Source organism: Cervus elaphus, chromosome 12, assembly GCF_910594005.1.
Source record: "Cervus elaphus chromosome 12, mCerEla1.1, whole genome shotgun sequence".
NCBI lineage: Eukaryota > Metazoa > Chordata > Mammalia > Artiodactyla > Cervidae > Cervus > Cervus elaphus.
In genome coordinates this window covers 45593871-45614343 of record NC_057826.1, presented here as the reverse complement: position 1 = coordinate 45614343, position 20473 = coordinate 45593871, and the positions used below count along the sequence as shown (strand labels likewise).

The 20473-nt window shown below is 37.5% G+C and overlaps 1 protein-coding gene across 5 annotated transcripts in view; it reads right to left on the bottom strand.

The window, feature by feature from the left end:
• UNC13C (unc-13 homolog C) overlaps window positions 1-20473 on the bottom strand; it is a 647876-nt gene that overhangs the window by 32120 nt on the left and 595283 nt on the right. The window lies entirely within an intron of this gene.

Here is a 20473-nt window from a genome sequence, read left to right as displayed (position 1 = left end):
TCTTATAGAGAAGCAGCCAAGTCTTTCTAAAAATGGAAGGAACAATTTAGGAATCTAGTAAAAATTATAACACCAAATTGAATTTTTACAATACTTGAGCTAAATCAGGATATATTAACTAAATTATTTTAGGAAAAAATTAATAAATGTTTTCTAGTGCTGCTTCTTTGGCATGATTTAACAGAAATTTAATCCACCCAAATCAAACATACAATGCATGGAAATGTCTCTGGAGAACATAAAACTGTATTTAGATAGCTTTTTACTCTGAATGTCTAAAACCCTGAAACAGTCTTACAGAATCTTAGAATTAAAAAAGGACCTTAGAAGTTAGAATCTTTCATTCATTACAGGAGTCCTTCCTATGACATGCCTGGAAAGTCTTGCCTGGTCTTAGCTTGGTTATTTTCTATCATGTAGACGTTACTAAGAAGGCATCCCATTCTTTTACTGGCTAGTTGCAGTGGTTAGTAATTGTTTTTTAATGTTAAGCCAAATTCTACTTTGTGAGAATACATTGGATAACTGTATTCTAAAAAAAAATCAGTATTTTGTTCCATAAAAATTAGATGAAATTGGAAAATGACTTATATTATTGGCCAGACATAACACTGTGTTGGCCAAAAAAGTTAGTTTGGATTTTTCCAAAACATCTTACAGAGGAACCTGAAGAAACTTTTTGGCCAACTCAACAGTATTTTTTTGTATAGGCAGAATGAAATTTTTACATAATGTATTTGCTTTTCTAACACTTAGAATCATCATTAGTGTAGGCAATTTCCTGTGATATTTCTAATATAATGTATTAACATGTCATTCTGTAATTTACTTACTCAAATAACATTGAGTTCTTTTTATGTGTTAGGCAACAGATTGCCAGTTCATGAGAAGATCAAAATGCAATTCTCAAAAATAACCAAATTATTACCTTTCATGTGGTCTGGGCTCTTTTGCCCCCTTTAGCAATGCCTCGGAGATATGATGATTCTCCCTGCCTCACAATTCTCCCTCTCCTTCCATACGTCTTCCCCAGACAGGTGTGTGGGGTTCATAAACTGAGGGGCCCAAACCTTGGACTAGATGAACTCCTGGTGTGTAGAGGGTCTGAAGCAGCAGGGACTCCAGCCTGGAGGTGCTGTGGATGCCTTTCTACCAGAGGATACTGGTTTTAAAGGGTTTGTCCTCCAGTCTTATCTCCTAGTGAACCTGGTAGAATTGCTCTGGTCCTTGCCTTTCTCTGGGCATCCAGTTCTGTCCAGTGCCTCACATGTGATCATACCACATGTCACTAGAGATCTTTCTTGTTTGGTTTCTTGAGTTTCTATTGTGTATGTGTATGCATACATGCATAGCAGCAGGCAGCTCCTCAGAATAAGTGTGAATCCAAAGTCATTTGACATATTTTTATTTTAAACTCTAGTTAACATATGAAAAAAAAACCCACAAAAGTAAAAACGTTATAATTGGTTGGTCTCTGTAATCAGCTGTTATATGGAGACAAATTATCTAAAAATAATAGGGAAGCATTTTTGCCATTAGTTAAAGGAAGATTCTTTTTAATATAGCATTTATAGGGGAAAGAATGCCCACAGTCGTAATTAGCACTATTTATATGCCATTAAAAGAAGTAAAGTGGACCTTAGGAAGCATCACTACGAACAAAGGAAGTGGAGGTGACGGAATTCCAGTTGAACTATTTCAAAGCCTAAAAGATGATGCTGTCAAAGTGCTGCACTCAATATGCCAGCAAATTTGGAAAACTCAGCAGTGGCCACAGGACTGGAAAAGGTCAGTTTTCATTTCAATGCCAATTTCATTTCAAAGACAATGCCAAAGAATGCTCAAACTACTGTACAATTGCGCTCATCTCAAACACTAGCAAAGTAATGCTCAAAATTCTCCAAGCCAGGCTTCAATAGTAGGTGAACCAAGAACTTCCAGATGTTCAAGCTGGATTTAGAAAAGGCAGAGGAACCAGAGATCAAATTGCCAACATCCCCTGGATCATCAAAAAAGCAAGGGAGTTCCAGGAAAACATCTACTTCTGCTTTATTGACTATGCCAAAGCCTTTGACTGTGTGGATCACAACAAACTGTGGAAAATTCTTCAAGAGATGGGAATAACAGATCACCTGACCTGCTTCTTGAGAAATTGGTATGCAGGTCAAGAAGCAACAGTTAGAACTGGACATGGAACAATAGACTGGTTCCAAATCAGGAAAGGAGTACGTCAAGGCTGTATATTGTCATCCTGCTTACTTAACGTATATAGTACATCATCAAAAATGCTGGACTGGATGAAGCACAAGCTGGAATCAAGACTGCCAGGAGAAATATCAATAACTTCAGATATGTAGATGACACCACCCTTATGGCAGAAAGCGAAGAAGAACTAAAGAGCCTCTTGATGAAAGTGAAAGAGGAAAGTGAAAATGTTGCCTTAAAACTCAACATTCAGAAAACTAGGATCATGGCATCAGTCCCATCACTTCATGGCAAATAGATGGGGAAACAATGAAAACAGTGACAGACTTTATTTTCTTGGGCTCCAAAGTCACTACAGATGGTGACTGCAGCCATGAAATTAAAAGATGCTTGTTCCTTGGAAGAAAAGCTATGACAAACATAGACAGCATATTAAAAAGCAGAGACATTACTTTGCCAACAAAGGTCCGTCTAGTCAAAGCTATGGTTTTCCCAGTAGTCATGTACGGATGTGAGAGTTAAGACTATAAAGAAAGCTGAGCACTGAAGAATTGATCCTTTTGAATGTGGTGTTGGAGAAGACTCTTAAGAGTCCCTTGGACTGCAAGGAGATCCAACCAGTCCATTCTAAAGGAAATCAGTCCTCAATATTCATTGGAAGGACTGATGCTGAAGCTGAAACTCCAATACTTTGGCCACCTGATGCGAAGAACTGATTCATTGGAAAAGACTGATGCTGGGAAAGATTGAACGTGGGAGGGGAAGGGGATGACAGAGGATGAGATGGTTGGATGGCATCACTGACTCAATGGACATGAGCTTGAGTAAGCTCTGGGAGTTGGTGATGGACAGGGAGGCCTGGCATGCTGCAGTCCATGGGGTCACAAAGAGTTGGACACGACTGAGTGACTGAACTGAACTGAAAAGAAGCACTCTGGTAAATATAATCTCTTAAATGGAACTCATATTTCTGGCTTGAACTTTAACACTAAGTTATCTCAAACCCAGTCCAATTCAGTAAGACTCAGTCATATTGCATGTTTGACCAAAACTTCCAGTTAGTTCAGTCAAAACGTTAAAACCAAACACTCAATAGACAACTATCACTGCCAGTAAAGACATTTTTTTCACAGAAAAAATGTTCTTAAATCCATTTTTATATTTAATATATGTTATGCTATAAGAAAAGAAAAACTGTTAGCACTCTAATTGTTTTCTCAAGAGATCAAGTGAATAATAAGTGAAATAGATGATTATCTTTCAATTAGACTACATTTCTATATAATATCAAGTATAAGTCATTTGAAAATTGAGTCTGTTCAAATGAACTAAAGAATAAAAAGCTGTCCAAGAATTTTACATATTTCTGGAGAAAAATGTTATACCCTTAAGTGATGCATTTGTGTCACTAAAACCACTCTTAACATGAATGCTAAGAAGTGTATTTCCAGATAGTTTTCTTGGCAAAATAAAAGTTGAAAACACAAATGAATTATTTTAAACAAAACAATAAATTATCACTAGTTCTGTAATTAAGAATACAGTTATAAAGTACTTACTAGGTATTAGACATTGTTCTAAGAACTTTACATATATTAATTCACTTAGTCTTCTCACCAACCACAGCCCTTGGTACTATTCTTATCCTCATTTTATAGGTGACAGAATTGAGGCAAAGATAAATGAATGAAGTGCCCAATGTCATTAGAGAGTTACTAAGTAGCAGGGCCAGGATTTGAAGAAATTAATAACATGACCACATACTTGCAGAGGAAAGTTCAATTTAGTTCAGAAAATAAACAGATTTTAAATATTAGCGTTTCCTTTGTATTTGAGCAGATAATGCTTTGGGTTCTAGGACTCTTTACTGCACCATCTTATCTAGGACTTCAGTCTTTGATTCAGCCTGATCCAGGAATTAGACAAAATCCAACTTCCTAAGGCTAAAGTGTTTCACCTGTGGTCAGTGCCCAGGACCAATTTTATTATCTTCTAAAAGCTGTATAACAAACACACAACTAATATCATCTCTGTTTTTTCTCCTCTCTCTCTTTTTTTTTTAAGATGCCTCAATTAATCATTAAACAATGTCCAGTTAGATTCTCCTTCATGATTTTGTTGGGCTTCCCTGGTGGCTCAGATGGTAAAGAATCTGCCTGCAGTGCAGGAGATCTGGATTTGATCCCTGGGTCGGGAAGATCCCCTGAAGAACGGAATGGCTACCCACCCCAGTGTTCTTGCCTGGAGAATTCCATGGACAGAGGAGCCTGGGTGAACTACAGACCATTGAGTTGGCCATGACTAAACGACTAACACTTTCACTTTTGTTTTTCATGATTTTGTTACTGAATATATCAATAACTTACATGAAGAGGTCTTTTTTTTTTAACCTGACTAGAGTAAAAAGGTACTTACTGTCTGCATATACAGGGGATGTGCAGGGTGGAGGAACAGAAAATGGGGAACTGGAAGGAGGAGACTCAGAATCATCCTACCCTCCCTGGAAGCTTGGTTGCCTGGGGAAAGGGACAGGGTACATCTACCTCTAGGGTTGAACCCCATCCTAACAGAAATGCCTATACTTTTATAAAAGTTATAAAACTACATAACTCTTTAAAATATTGCAAAGCTGTGTTCTGTTCAGATTGCCTTTTAACACCAGCCATTTTGCATAAGTTGCATTAATTGCTAGCTGGTTTTTAAGAACTGAAAACAAATGTAGTTTCGCACAATAGACTCTGAGCACATAAAACCTCAGGTCTTATAAATATTTCATGGGTTTTCTGAACAGCACTAGTAGGAGATTCTGCCATTCTGCCATCTGTCTGTCATGTCACTTCATGGCTATTGTATCAAATCAGAATGACACAAAAGTCAGAAATTGAAATCCAAGTTTGAATCCCAATCAATAGACTTATACCATTTATAATGGTAGTAAAATAATGGCTGGAAGGAAATAAATTATCTGCGTAGCGTCCAGCCATATGGTGTGTAAAGTGAATCTATGAATGATTAAATATTGATTAAATGAATAAGTGAACTGATAAATAAGTGCCTTGCTGCCAGTAAATTATTATTGATTGACAACTTTAACAATCTGCCCGCCTAGTTATATCCCTGAGTCAATAGTTGATTCTTCTGTATATTTACCTTTCTAGTTCCTGTCTTCTCGAAGATTGAGAGGAAATACTGTTTTTAACTGTACCTCCCAAACACTCCCCATGACCAGGGAAAATATTTAGGCAGATGTTGAATTAATTTCTATAGTTAACTATCTCTGTTACTATTTATCCACACAAATAAAAAGAGGTTCTATTAGACTTTATTACATTTTAGTTCTGCTGCTTGTATAAGTAACTAACAGTCGGCTAATGACAAACAGAAATGACCATGCACCAAAATTAGTTTTACTCGTATGTCCAGAGCATTACACTAAATGTTTGAAAAATCAACTTTTAAGTGAAAGCTTTGGTTAGTGGGTTGGGCAGTGGAAAATACCTTGTGTTTGTATTTTGAAGAATCTGGATTTGAGACCATTTCTACACTTAATATCGATGTAACTCTTTTTTTTTTTTTTTCGATGTAACTCTTACAAGTCACTCAATCTCAGCCCTGTATTCTGAGAATGGGTATAGTCTCATGTTGCTTATAGGGTCACTGAGAGGATATTCAGGCATGCTTTAAGTAATGGACATTTGGACCATGTTTTTCTAGGATTCGCTAGCCTTGCCATCTAAGTAACTGTCACATCTACTTGCTAATTTCCAAATGGTTTTCTCTAAAGGAAAAGAAAAACTGATCCTCATTTGTATTTCTAGTACATCTGTCTATTCTTCCATTCTTTTGAATTTCTTCATAGTGGCTTTCCTGCCTTTCAAGCCCATGTTCTTTCCTTTCTCAAATGATGTAGGATATGCTGTCTATAGTTTTGCTCTGTTTAGTTTGATATACCTTGGGAGTTATTATTGCTAAGGCAGATGCTCTATCAAGTTACCTCATCTTTTCAGTTAAAGAGAATTCAAGGTGTTTGTAAACCAAAGGAATGAAGTGACTTCAAGTGGAAAATGAAACGAGGTGTAACTGTATACTACAAGACAGCAATGCAATTTAGAGCTAGAAGGATCTAATGTATTCTAAATCTATCACAGAATTTTGCACTATAAACATATAGGTAAACAGATAAGTTTTCCCACAAAAATTGGCTTTTAAGTCACATAAGATTGTTCATAAAAACTGAACTGAAAATAATTGAAAATAACCCCTTTTGTTTGGAATCACAGGCAGTAATCAAGTTTCTAGGTTCCCCTATTACACTAAAAAGGCAATGCGATTTAAACTGAAAGCTGAAATATGAGGAGAATGTAAGGAAAATATGCAGGGCTGAATGTCAACTCTGGCAAATAGGAAAATATTTTTTCTGTATTTTACCTTTTTGGGTGTGTGTGTGTATGCATGTGTGTGTGCGCATGCACGTGTGTGTGCATGTGTGTGCACGCGTGTGTGTGCATGCGTGTGTGCGTGTGTGTAGTGTCTACCTGAGGATCTTCGAGGTTGTAAAACACATACTTTCATTTGGAAAAAGAACATTTTTATTGACTCTATACTTTCTTCCTATGCTTCTCATGTTCCTTTTATCTAGAGGTTTCAGTCTGAAAACACTAAAAAAACTGCCTGCAGTTAAAGTTTGTAGTCAATGCCTTAAATGAGCTATGGGTGGCCTCACTGTAGGGTGTGTTTCTGTGCAAGGCTTCAAAATGGTTCTTAAAGTGTGGTTCCTGGACCAGTAGCATCAGCAGCTCCTGGGAACCTGTTGCAAATGCAAATTCTCCGACTTCGCCTGGGACCCAATGAGTCAGAAATTCTAAGAGTGAGGTCCAACAGTCCGTGTTTTAACAAGCCCTGCAGGTAATTTTCATGTGCACTAAAATGTGAGAACCACACATTTATTGTAAGAAAACCCAAAGTGAGGTAAGACATTTCTTAAGTACATATAAATAGCCAACACCCTTAAGTTCTTCCAATGGTACTGAAGGCCATTACAGAGTTTAACACTAGGTAGGCTAATAGCAGTGATGGTCATGATGAGCATTTGTTGCCTAGTCGGCCTTCATCACAAGTATGATGATTTACCCACAGGACTCACAAGGAGCTACAGACTTGTTCCTTCTCAAGTGCTCAGCCTCAATTAGAGACTTGAAGGCACGGGTAGCAAAAGTGCTGAAATGGCACTGACGTTCACCCTGCCCTGATCTTCATCTTGTTTCTGGCCACGCCTTCCCTGGAAGTGGTAGCTTCTCCATGATTTCAATTATCCTCCCTTGCTGTGTGCCCTCCTCAGAGCTTCCACCACACTCCCCTCCCCAGGATTCAGTCATCACCTCCTGAACGGAGTTGCAGGACTGACCGCTCTCATCATACTTCTTCCATCTCTCCAGTGGACATAGTTCCTTGTATGTCCCACTAGTAACACTGACAGAAATAAGTAAAATTGAGTTTATCACAGCTCCCTATCCATACTTCTACACTTCGTTCAGTGGAAGGTTTCACCAATCTACAAGTTACCTAAGTTTACCACTTTTTCTCCTTTGCTTGCTTTGGTTTGTATTGACCTGTAGAATCTTATTCTTCCCTTTTGTCTATTCCTGCTATTACAGTACTTAGACTATAAATATTTAAAACTGTAAAATTATTTTCTAAAAAGTTCTCTCCTCTCCTTCCTCCCTCCCTCCTATGCAAAAGCAGATGGCACACCATGACTACTTTAGATTGATCTGTTGATCACCCCTTTCTTTTGGGCCTCACACTGACTACAAATCAATCTCTACACCCTTGAGCCTAACATTCAAAGCTCTTTAAGTCCTGATCAAAACCTACTTCTTCCATCTCCCCTCCATTCACTCCTCCCTACAGACTCTACTCTGGTGGTTCTCAAACTCAGTGGCCTGGAGGGCTGGTGATTTTCCCCTTTTATGTAGTTGTTTTTAGTTTCACTGTAAGCTTCCTGGAGCAGGGAATTTTCCACATGTGTCTCCTACCCAACAGAGTGCTCTGTGCATATAGCAAGGATTCAAAAAATATACAATTATTGGTAACCATGGCATATATGGAGACCTTCATAGAAACTGCAGGTATGACTCCTTCAGGTGTCAGTATGGTAGGCTTCTCAGTCACTCAGAGAGCATCTTGGTATCTTGGAGGTACAGCTCCCAGAGGAGCACTGACTGATTCCTGGCTTCCCTGCTCAGATAGCTGCCTCCTAAGAAAGTTCCTCTTTGTTCACATTTGTAGAATAAGATGTACTCTTCAGACAGTGTATCCGATAATAATGATGCAGTAAGAATAAACATTCACCGAGAGACTGTGTGTCATGTGTATTACCACTGTGATCCTCCCAGTAACCCAAAGGACTTTGGAATGAATTATGTTATCCATTCTATAGATGGGAAAATTGAGGCTTAAAGAAGTTGAGTGAATTGTCTCAAGGTCATATAGCCAAGCAGATGTAGGACAAATGCCTGGGCCATGACTACTGTTCCCTACCCCCGGTGTTATCTAACACACCGATTTCTTGCCCCTTCTTCTCCATAAATAAGCAGTGACCTTTATGCCAGAGGTTTATACAAGCTTGACTTTAAACCTTTAAAGATTGAGATTTACTATTTCCATGCCACTTAACACAATTGCTATTTCTTTTTCTAAGTTAAATCACACGGTGAATAGTAAGGCTTAATTCCTGGTGCCAAGGAATAACTGAAGGAGAAAACACCCCCTGTCTTTTCTTGGAAGTTAGTTATAAAGGGTGTGAGAAGCAAGAGCCTGCAATTTTCAATTAATGCCACTGACCCCACTGGTCACAAAAACTTGATCTTAGTGAATGAAAACAGAGAAATCATACTGCATTTTGTTTTCTTGACTCAGTGATTTGAAGAACGTTTTTCTGACATCTCAGTTTGTCAGTGTTTCCATAAAATTCCCAGCATTCTAACCTGATTCTAACCTGTTTCACTTTCTAATCAGTCTTAAAAATAACAGCAGTAACAAAATCACTGAAGAGTATCACAATTACCCATAATAAAAAAGTGTTAATATTTTTAAGAACACCTGTTTTAACACTGACTTAGCACTTGCTAACTTTAATCAATGTATTACACATTTACTCTGGTCGATTTCTTCATAAAATAAGATTTACAAATCATTAAACTACATGTACACATATAACATATATATGTTTGCAAATATAACATATATATTTACATGTTGCATTTTCCGTATAATTCTACCTCCAGAGCAGTTTTTGAGATCTTTAGAATCCTAAAGCAAAGGTTGAACTGGGCTGTTTATTTTAGCCCACAGATTTACAATCCAAGGCCCTGAAAGACATCAAAACCTACCACTTGGAACTGATTATACCTTGGTAGTCAATGAAACTAATGTACTTTGCATATCAACATGTATTATTCATGTATTTCTTTTTAAATTATGATTTTTAAAAATCTGGACATTTTTTGATAATTTTAAAAGTACAGAAAATTACAAGCAGGCAGAAAACAACCATAATTTCACCATAGAGAATTAAAAGTTGCTTTACTTTGGTACCATATAAATTTATTATCCTAAATTTTTATTAATTTGACAAGATTTATTTTACCAGATCATGCCTATTATAGTGCTAAACTACACCTTAAACCTACTCACATGTCTCCATAGCTATTCCCAGTAGCCTAGCCTCCTCCAACCTGTCCGCCTGCTTTTGTCTTGTCTCCCTTCAGTTATTTTCTCCATGCCATACCCTTGCTTTCATCACTTCAATGGCATCTATTGCTCTTGGGTGAAATGACCATCTCAAAAGACCATCAAGTGACCTCTGTCTCTGCAGGGCTGTTCTCAGACTCAAGTAAGAAAAATTTATTTGAAGATGCCTATAAATTATAGTAAGGGCTTCCCAGGTGGTGCAGTTGGTAAAGAATCTGCCTGCCAATGTAGGAGATGCAAGAGATACAACTTCAATCTCTGGGTCAGGAAGATCCCCGGAGAAGGAAATGGCAACCACTCCAGTAATCTTGCCTGGAGAACCCCATGAATAGAGGAACCTGGTGGGCTCCATAGGGTTGCAAAAGAATAGGACATGACTGAGCATGCACACACACACACAAACTATAGTAAAATGCAAGTATGAATGGCTGTTAGTTAGATCTTTGAATGCAATGCCAAATGTCACGTGTTTTGTCGTTGTTTTGTTTTAAAGAGAAAGTAATTTTTATTTTGTTTAATTTTAGAAAAGTCTATATGTTACTATCAGAATTATCTAAATACAGCTTAGCCTTTAAGAAACAACTAACAGCACTTTAAGTAAGAAAGCAGCGTTCTGATACCTCTGATATTCTGCATAGTCTTGGAATGAGATCTAGTTTTCACCGAATTGAGAAATGAAAAGATGCCCCTCCCCTACACACGGTTGTGTGGGTAGTGTTATAGCAAAATTAATCTTCCAACTATCTATGTTAAAAGTGAATGAAGTAACGATGAAAGAACCCTTTTTCAGACCTAGAAATACACACACACACATACTTAGATGAATGTACAAAGAATGATAATTTCCCCATTACATGACATATAACAAACACCTGCTTTGTGCTGTGAGGATGCTTAGATTTTGCAAATGATTTCACAAGTGGCTCCCAGTTGTCTCAATCTGATTTCTGGTTTTCAGAGATGAAACTCTGGGTCAGATAAACTGCACTATGAGAAAGTGGGAGCTGGGATTTTGATGACTTGGCCACAGTATAATGGAAATATCCTTGTGAGTGAAAAGCTAATATACTCTTTTATTCATTCTGGACAGCTCAGTCATCAAAATGAAATGTTATTTTTCTCAGTCCAAAGATAATTATTCTGATGCTTGACTTGTTTATTTTAAAATGTTTGTCTTTGATGATCCGAGTGAAAGACTTGGCATGGAAGAAAAACCTAGCAAAGCCATGAATATTTGTCTTTGTGTCCATTGGGGTATCATTAGCAAACAGATGGAAACTCAAATTAGGGTCATTTTGGAAGGTTTGAGAAAGAGGCTGTTTATGAAGGTTTAGGTGGGGGTTAAGGAAAACACAAGGACTAGTGGGGCTGTTAATACCCATAGTCCCTGAAGCCTGAGGGGCAGAAGTAGCTGCTGGGATCCAAAGGGAGAGTTTTCTAGGGAAGGCAAAAGTCAAAGGACAAAGTCAGTCTGAATCAAGGAATGGATCATGCCCCGAGGAATCAGAGAGAAGGAGTATCTGACTTTACTCTTTCCTCCCAGGGAGCTTTGCATGGACTCCCTACCGACTGAACCCAGTGGGAACCAAACAGTAAGAGAATCCATAGTTGTAATCCATACAGCCCAGACTCCTAGGGAGAGAGGAGGGTGGCAAATGAAAGATATTCAGCACAGTCTTTCATTGGAGTTTAACTAGCATTTAGCACAAAGCCTGGCACATAGAAAATGCTCCTAAAGATGAGTTCGTTGTGACCTTAAGTCTCTCCATCTAACTTTATATAGCCCTTTGAGTTTCTCCAGTGGCACCTACTATCTTCTGCCTGTACAGAAACTACTGAACATCATCAGCCATCAAACTGTGAGCTCCTCTCTTTCCCCCCTTCTCCTTCCCTCATTTTCTCTCCCTCTTCCTCTCCTTTTGGCTATAAATACACTTGCTTTCAATAAAGATTTGTAATTGCTTCAGTTCAAATATGAGGACTATGTCATATCACATAATTCTAAATTTTCTGCATTTAACTTCCAAGCATTTATTTTTTTCTAAAATTCACTAAATTCACCTACTTTGTATCTAGCACTGTTCTGAGCACTTAGATTTGAAGGATGAGTAGGCAAGGTCCCATCTTCCCAAGGTTTACATTAGGAGAGCAGATAAATGTAGATAAGCAATCGTGATATGACTCTATGTGCAAGGGGAGTGTTACAAAATGGTATTTCTGCTGGTGGGCCCAAGGGTGAGAAGAGTAGAAAAGAGAGAGAAGACCAAAGTAGCAACAGCTTTGTGCTTACACACACACATACACACACACACAGAGTGGACTCTAGAGGTGAGAAATCAGGCTATATATTAATAGAAAGGGCTTTCTGAAAGCAGAATGCATTTGCTTAATTTCAACCTAGATTCCTGTGGTATAATTACTTCCAATTAACATTCAAAAGATTCTCTGGCCACTAAGTATGCCCAGTACGGGGGTTCAGAATGAGAAGAAACTAGGGAAGTAAGGAAGATGTTCTTGAGGAGAGATTTTCTTGCTGGTATGAAAACAATACCAGCCGAAAGATTATCTCCTGGGCAGCAGGGAGCTTTAGTCATACCAGAATGAGAGGTAAGGAGGATGAAGCAACTCCAATTACTCAAAACTACAGAGAAGAGAGCTTGAGTTGTAGAAAGTCATAATGACAGATTCTGCTTTCTTTGCTGATTAAATTAAGTGTGATACAGTGGGAAGGGTGTTGCCTCTGCCGCTCACCTATATGACTTTAGCAAGTTTCTTAATATATTTGTGATTCATTTCTTACCCTGACAAGTGTGGATGAAGTTACTCACCTGGCAGGATTATTGGGAAGACTAGCACAGTGGTGGCCAACTTGTTTTTGATTGCTCAGCATTACTGTCACTTTATCTAACACATTTCTACCCTGGGAAAGGATTGAGTGTTCTCAGAACCATATCACATCACCACTCCTGTTAAAGTTTTTTTATGTACAGCTTTTTGATTGCACGGAAGAGCCTCATCTAGAGTAGAATGTCTTCAGACCAACTGCAGTGTTTGAAGAGCCAAATCACACAAATCCTCCTCAGTTTTTCCACTGTATCCCCCCAAAAATGCTAACCCCTCATCTTGGAAGGCAGTACTAGCTAGTGGAATCCCCCTGTTCCACGGGTAAGACGATGGCATAGGTCTATTGGAGGGGATTCTGGTTATCTGGTGATCTTTGACAGCCTGATTAACAAAAATGAGAAACCAGGTCTGACTATGGTTTCAAATCAGTATTAAATTGAAGATGGCTGAATGGATTTTAATATGATTTCCCCACATACCCTGAAGGCATTCTTCAGCATTTTCCATAGGTGGGATCAAGGTGAAGTTCCAGCTGTGGCCCCTGACCTTAAAACTAATCTCTTTATTTCAATGCCAGCTCTTCTGCCAACTAAATACCATTAATGTTAAGTTCGACATTTCTGATTAGAAGAGATCTTTCCTACAGTAAACCACTTCACAAAGAGTTTCTTTTCTTCTTATGAACATATCTTTTATAATTTGAACAACATGATTAGAGATAATGCTTTGTATATAATGAACATATTGAAGCATATTTATAGGTTCAAAATGTAGCTATCTGATGTACATTTTACATGAAAATATACTATACTTTAGCAGAAAATAGGTTATTATAATGACCAAAATGGTATTTAAATTTTAAGAAATTTCAAGTAAGCAAGGACTCAAAGATATTGCTCATAAAGAGTTAAGAGGATAGAGTATAGAATAAAAACATTTAATTTCATATATTTTAATTTATACAGTCATTTCTTTTTGCTTTATGATCCAGTTGTAACTTAGACAAAAAAATTCCCTTTGGAAAGATTTTTAGATTTAAGTTCCTCAAACTGTGATAAATGCTCAGGTAAGGAAACAGAATATGACCTAGGATAGCTCAGCAATTAATCATTCTGTGCCTCATTCTAAATTGTTATCCATTGAAAAAAATTCTACTTAATATGTTAAAGTTTTGTACATTTTTCACTGTCTTCTACTGTATGAAATATTCGAAGAGCCCTTGGTATAATGAAATACCTGTTAGAGAAGCTTTTTTGTTAATGATGATGAATAATGTAATTAAGATGCAAGAAATGAATTCTGTACCAGCTTCTAAAACTGTAAGTAGCATATCTTTGAGAAACAACAACAAGGAAAAAGTATAAATTTTCAAGGTAACTACCCAATGTAAACCATAGGGTCAATTTCAAGAGGAAGAGTTTGGTAATTATTACAAATATGAATATAAGTTCTACTAATGTTACACAAAGTAGTGTTAAAAAGTGCCTTAGAGTTCCTTACACTATCTATTGGTCAAACATAAGTAGTGATATGGTGAATTTTCCTTTAAAAACAAAATAAACATTGCTTCCTCATAAAAATATACTGAGGATAGGCTTGACCTATTGGGATTTTAAAATTAATAATGCAAGTATATTCTTCCCTGAACAGTTTCTGCATCCAAAATACCTTTCTCTTTCTACTTTCATGACTCAGTTTTTCCACTGACTATTCTACCTTTCTTTGTCTACCTGAGTCAAAGTTTTCCCTCTTCTAACATGGTTTATGTTACATCACTTCTCACATTGTTTCAGTCGAGTATTAGAGCAAGGTGTCCCAGCCTCAGCACTACTGACATCTGGAGACTTAAAGATAACTTCCTATTGTAGGAAGCTGTCCTGTACACTGTATGATGTTTAGCAGCCTCCCTGGTCTCCATCCACTAGATACCAGTAACAAACACCACTCCCAGTGAAAGGATCAAAGCTCCTCAGACATTGACAGATGCCCCACAGGGACGAAATCACCTCTGCACGAGAACGTCCATAGTAGAGCACCTGGTGTACACAGCACTAGGTTCAGCTTTGAATATATACCCTATGGTACGTGACCTCAGAGGTGATACTCAGTAAATATTTGTTAAGTGAATGCAGGGTATTTGTTGTTGTTCAAAGTGAATGCAGGGTATTTGTTGCTGTTCAGTCGCTCAGTCGTGTCTGACTCTTTGCAACCCCATGGACTGTAGCATGCCAGGCTACCCTGTCCTTCACCGTGTCCCAGAGCTTGCTCAAATTCATGTACATTGAATCAGTGATGCCATCCAACCATCTCATCCTCTATCATCCCTTTCTCCTCCTGCCTTCAATCTTTCCCAGCATCAGGGCCCTTTCTAATGAGTTGACTCTTCGCATCAGGTGGCCAGAGTATTGGAGCTTCAGCTTCAGCATCAGTCCTTCCAATGAATATTCAGGATTGATCTCCTTTAGGATTGACTGGTTTGATCTCCTTGCAGTCCAAGGGACTCTCAAGAGTCTTCTCCAATACCACGGCTCAAAGGCATCAGTTCTTCAACATTCAGCCTTCAGCCTTCTTTATGGTCCAACTCACACATCCATACATGACTCCTGGAAAAATGATAGCTTTGACTAGACTGAACTTTGTCAGCAAAGTAATGTCTCTGTTTTTTAATATGCTGTCTAGGTTTGTCATAGCTTTTTTCCAAAGCAGCAAGCATCTTTTAATTTTGTGGCTGCAGTCACCATCTGTAGTGATTTTGGAGCCCAAGAAAATAAAAAGTCTGTCACTGTTTCCCCATCTATTTGCTATGAAGTGATGGGACTGAATGCCATGATCTTAGCTTTTGAATACTGAGTTTTAAGCCAGCTTTTTCACTCTCCTGTTTCACCTTCATCAAGAGGCTCTGTAGTTCCTCTTCACTTTCTGACAGGTGGTGTTATCTGCATATGTGAGGTTACTGATATTTCTCCTGGCGATCTTGATTCTATATAGCCTTGATGCATTCCTATCCCAATTTGGAACCAGACCATTGTTTCATGTCTGGTTCTAACTGTTGCTTCCTGACCTGCATACAGGTTTCTCAGGAGGCAGGTAAGGTGGTCTGGTATTCCCATCTTTAAGAGTTTTCCACAATTTGTTGTGATCCACACAGTCAAAAGCTTTGGAGTAGTTAATAACACATAAGCTGATGTTTTCCTGGAATTCTCTTGTTTTTTTCGATGATCCAACAGATGTTGGCAATTTGATCTCTGATCCCTTGCCTTTTCTAAATTCAGCTTGAATATCTGGAAGTTCTCGATTCATATCCTGTTGAAGCTTGGATTGGAGAATTTTGAGCATTACTTTGCTGGCAAGTGTGATTGAGTGTAATTGTGCAGTAGCTTGAACGTTCTTTGGCATTGCCTTTCTTTGGGATTGGAATGAAAACTGACCTTTTCCAGTCCTGCCACTGCTGAGTTTTCCAAATTTGCTGGCATATTGAGTGCAGCACTTTCACAGAGTATAGTGGTATTTCATTACTGCAGTACATTGCTAGACTAATAAACGTGTTACTCTTATAAACTAACCTGTCAGTTTCACTTGAGGACTTAAGAATACTTATCTATCCATTTTGAATTTGTTTATTTTCCAGTATTTGGAAGAGAAAGAAGAGTGTTTTTCCAAATTTATAGAGTTCAATTGACTCTTTGGCCCATAAATTTCTAATGAAACTCTACCCCTTATCATTTTTTCTTATTATTATTACTGGAAAAAGAGGACATCTAAATCTATTCTAAAAAGAGATCAAAGAAAGAGGAAGAGAAGGTAAAAACAGAGAGAACTGAAAAAGAGAAAATAAAGAATAAAAAAAAGAATAAGTGAACAAGATACAGAGTGTTTTTCTGTACCACAAACCCATTTATATAAAAGTTAAATTAAAAATATTTTCAAAGGAAAGTATATCTTTCAGTTTGAAGACAGTGAAAAACATAACCCAGTTAATTATTCATTTTTCCTTATATTTAATGTTACAATTAATTTTCTAACACAAGGATAATGCAGAAAGGAGAAAGAGATGCAAAAGAGCATTTTAACAAAAGAAAAGGAAAGAAGAAAATGGACTAAGGGAAGAGTTTATGAGAATATGAGAACAAAAAATGGATACTTTAAAAAGCACAGTTAAATTTCTAAAGGATTTCAATGTCTTTTACACAGCATGTTGATTAACACTTGAACGATAATTCATTAATACTTGCACATGTATGAGTTAGAAATTAAGGAGAAAAAAAAATCAGTTTTCATTTTATCAATCATAACGTAGAATATTTTTCAAATAATGTTCACTGTGTTATAAGTTGTTTCTCTAATTAGTTCTGTATTCCTAACTTGCGGATTTGTGAGAGAAAAAGCTCAAGTAAAGGGGAAAAATTCATTCAGGGTATTTAACCTTTATAATTTAATTATTATCAAGATGATGCAGGCATGGTGGTTAAGATCACAGGATATAGATCTAGAGTAGCTGAACTGGAATCTGGCTCCCTACTTTCCAGTAGCGTGACCCTGGATTTGAGTTCCCCTGGGAGGGAAAGCTGAGACAAGCGTTCCATGGTAAAGGATCCACCTAGGAAGGCGTCCTCTCAGAGAGGACGGAGCTTCACCTCACAGGGCAATTCTGGAGTTTGTGTGGAACTCATGTTAGAGTTTTCCCAACTGAGGAAGCTCAAGTTTTGTTTTCTTATCTGCCAACTTCCTATCTTCCATTGGCTGAGGGCTGCTTCCTGGGATATTAACTGTCTGACACCCGAGCTCACCCCGGATGGGGCACCTTAGGCAGACGGTGGAAGGGGTTCTCAGTGTGTAGCTTTACCTCCCATTTCATATCTTATATTTGAAAGACACCATAACACCAGCATGGTCTTTCTAAATTTTATTAACAAAACATAAGATTAGCAAAAATTAAATATAATAAATCTTCATGGGTATTTGATACTGTGCCAAATCCTAGAAAATTATTTTAATTGCAATAGTATTTAAACTGGAAACTGAAACTCCATCTGATCATTTTGGACTCTTCCTTGTACTATGATAAGGAATATAAAAAGGGGGAGAGTTGATCCTACTATAATTGTAAATACTCATCTGCAGGGATATAAGAGTGGCACCCAAGTTCCTCTCTTTTAATACAGCCCAAGTCAAACTGTTCATAAGACCAGTCCATTTAAATAAGACTCTTTAGAAGTCAACTTTTCCATGTTTCTTTGTCATTTAAAGAACCTGAGGAAGCTAAGGTTCTTTAGAAGACAAAGAGAACATGGACTGGCCTCAGGCATTTGGAAGTCATTTAGGGTCTGTTACAGAAAATGGAGATTGTGTCCTTTAATATGTTCTATTTTTGGTTGTGTTATAAAGAATTCTAATATTCAGTGAATTTTCCTCTTATCTCTCCTTTTCATATTTTATGAAGGATATGGTATTGTTGCTCACTTTATTATTCAGTGTATGGTAATGAGTATTGAGATAGGATTGTGATAGAATAAAGAGAGAAGTAGAAACTCAGAAACACTGCATCCATTAATTGGTGAGCCTGGCTTGCCTCATTTTTGATTGAACAAGGGTTGTGCTATATTAGGCAGCAGTATTTCTTCCTTCCCCTTCTCCTCCAATTTAAAAGTATAAACAACTATCTGAGCAGGTAGAGACGGGAGTTTTAGAGAGATGGCGGGTGACAGTGAGGAAGTCCTCATGATCACCAAAAATGTGGAAAGAATATATGAGCTCCACTGGGCTCTATGGGAAGAAGCTGGTCATCAGTCTTCTTGCTGGGACCTCATCCCAGAGGGCTGGACACTATGAGAAGATGTTCAAGGAGCAAGAAGCCATGGCATGTACTGCAGGAGGCAGCAACCGCGGGGTCCCTGAAGGGACCTGGGGTTGAGCGGATAGGAGGTTCCCTAGCATGGGGCCCCTGGGAAAGTTAGCGTATGGATTCAACTGTAAGGGGACATTAAATACATTGCCTCCTCCCCTTCAGTTTCTGCCCCCAATACCCTGAAGCAGAGAGGTATCTAGAAGATGATGGGGAAGGGGAGGAGAGGGCACATCAAACTCCCCCCATACCTCAGGTCCTGTGGACCTGATCATGGTTGGCTGGGACCAGCTGGAGGGATGACAAGGGAGGGACAGAGGAGGAGATGGGAATAGTTTCCATGCAGTATGCTTGAAGGTAACTATCAGAGAAAAGGCAAAGCCATTTCATATCTAAAGCGTACCAATTTCAATTATGCAGAAAAAATTGCATTACTAGAAAAAGCCAGAAAAGGGAAGTAAAAAAGAAAGACCAAGACTAAAATAAGTTACACAGTCAGGGATTATTGGGATAATGAATCCTCTTATTCCCCCACTCCCCATCTATTTTTAATGTTGCCATACAATTCATACAAAACAAACATGTGTGCCAAATTCCATACACCGAAGTTGATATTCATATGTAGTTTTTTGGTTTGACATCTATGCTGAAACATGGGTTGTATGTGTATACACATAATGTATACCTACAAAAGCAAAGCTAAGTTTTTAAACACTCACATTCTCTTGAGAATAAAGCAACAACACTATTATGATGAGTTGTGTTAGAATTGCATTCATATTTGTAGTTTAGAAAACCTTGAGGGATCATGATTCAAGGAGTAATGTATCTCTTGACAAAGCCTTATGACTCAACTCTTTTATCCTTTTTGGAACCATCTTAAGATGTAATCTGGGTTTGAAGATTGAATTAAGAGGAGTGTTTGTAGCATTTATTGGACACTGTCAGAAAGCGCAAAGTATTAGACAGGTCAAGCAGCTACCTAGCACCTACCTTGGTATTATCTTCTGTGTAGTTAGAAAAGTGAAAATATCCATGATGAAACACAGATAAGTCTGAAGGATTTTCATCAAGAAAAAAAAAATCTGTGTGCTTCCTTTGGAAGGATCTCTCATGAAAGAAGTTGTGTCCTCCTCCTTATTTTGATTATAGTGGGGTGCAATTTATTATGTCCTAGAATTTGAGCCTGCAATTGACTTTTTTTTTTTTGACTTAGAGTGACATTTTTAGTAATCACTCAGAAATTCCAGATCTTAAATGCATGTAATTACTAAAATATAATAAATCACAAAGCAACTTGAAAGACAGGTTGTTTAACAGTAATATTCTGGAAGCTTATGAGGTGGGAACTTTGCCATATGAAATAGATCTGAATTTCCACTAACATACTTGGCCCTCTTCAAAGTAAGACTTGGAATTTTCTTCCATAAAATTAAGATCAAATGAGATTTCCTCCCTGATAACCCAAGAGCAGGAGATTTTTTCATTTGAAGTTAGGATTTGAGGAATTATTATTGTATTTTAGAAGTTACTGAGACCAATAAACACTGATTATTTTGTACTAATTTGAGAATATCACAGTTATGGTTATTCACAACAAAGGTTTACTAAATGTTATGAAATTAAAATCAACAGCAAAGGTCAACTCTTCCATACAGTTTTAGTATTAAGCATATCTCAGTATTATTGAAATTATTTATAAAATAAGTTTCTAAAAATTGAATAATTTTTTTACAAATCATAATCATCTTCATATTGATGCTTTAATTTATTATAGTCAAATTACAGATATTATTTATAATCATTTCTACATTGAAGTTTAGTTGTATT